Source organism: Clarias gariepinus, chromosome 19 (genome assembly GCF_024256425.1).
Source record: "Clarias gariepinus isolate MV-2021 ecotype Netherlands chromosome 19, CGAR_prim_01v2, whole genome shotgun sequence".
NCBI classification, from domain to species: domain Eukaryota; kingdom Metazoa; phylum Chordata; class Actinopteri; order Siluriformes; family Clariidae; genus Clarias; species Clarias gariepinus.
In genome coordinates, this window is record NC_071118.1 from 28847501 (window position 1) to 28848660 (window position 1160).

Consider the following 1160-nt stretch of genomic DNA (forward strand, 5'->3'; position numbering starts at 1 on the left):
CTCAGGAGCTTTCTGAATCAGGGTTTGAGACAGGAAAGTTAAAATCTGACTTTTATTCTTTTGTTTAAACTACTTTGGGTTTTTTTTGGTTAATTGTGACTGGTGTTTCAGGGTTTCAGGTTTTTTTTAGTCGAATAGTTGATCCAGAATCCATGAAGCCTCTGGGTGGGGTGCACACACTTTTGCACATATCCTTGCTTTCGTTTTCAGCCCCCCTAGTTAGTTGACTGGTTAGCTCTGAGCTAGTATTATTATGCCACTTAACCATTAAGGGTCTAACCTGATACGGAAAGAGTAAACCTGAGAGACATTAAAAAAAGAAAGAAAATTCTGGATCTTTTTATAAATGACAGGTCTGAAGGTGTGGGCACTTCAGTAATCCAACATCTTATAAAATCTATTAATATAAGCAAACTTCCTTCAGATTACAAAATTAAAACCATTTAAACCTGATATCACAAAAAACAGTTATTTTTTCTTTTTTTTAACCAATAGTCCTTGACTAAACACTTTCCTGACAGGTTTTTTCTTCACCGGTCACCCCAGTTAGCATCCATGCTAATCTCTTTAAGCGCGCGCCACCTTCTAAAAACTGGCGCGTTATCAGCCGCTGAAGCGCAAAAAGCGATTTAAAAAAAAAAACAATACCTGAGTTATTAAAGATGACAGAATAGTTAAAAGTTTGTTCACTGTGTAGGACGTCAAGGACACGCAGGACTACAACCCGTGTAGAATGTGTGTGTGTGTGTGTGAGACTGAACCAGTCTAGTCATTTGTATACTGGAAAGGAAAAAAAGGTCCCGCCCCTCGCGTTCTAATTGGTGAGAATGGGTTTTCTTTCTGCTTTGTGATTGGCAGTCAAAGAATCAAATTACGTCACACTGATGCAGCCTACTGTCTGCTCTAGAGTCCTGTGCTTGTCTTTATGCTGTAATTAATATACATGACATAATTTTAGTTTATTAAATATATATCGTGAATGTAATATAAATATGTATTATATTTTATAATCTATAAATATCTTATATTAAATATATATATTGTGAAATTTACATTTACCCAATTTTAAATGTTGGGGAAATGTTTTAACAAATATTAATAATTATATAATAATTAAGGTGCGTTGTATTTATTTATATTGTAAAAATATTTAAATTTCT

At 34.0% G+C, this 1160-nt stretch overlaps 1 protein-coding gene across 1 annotated transcript in view; it reads right to left on the minus strand.

Moving 5' to 3' along the window:
• The window catches only part of plgrkt (plasminogen receptor, C-terminal lysine transmembrane protein), an 18058-nt gene extending 17292 nt beyond the window's left edge, over positions 1-766 (minus strand). Inside the window, exon 1 of the mRNA XM_053479332.1 lies at positions 649-766. The gene's annotated coding sequence lies outside the window, so the exon portion shown is untranslated. The remainder of the gene's footprint in view (positions 1-648) is intronic.
• Positions 767-1160: the final 394 nt, after the last annotated feature.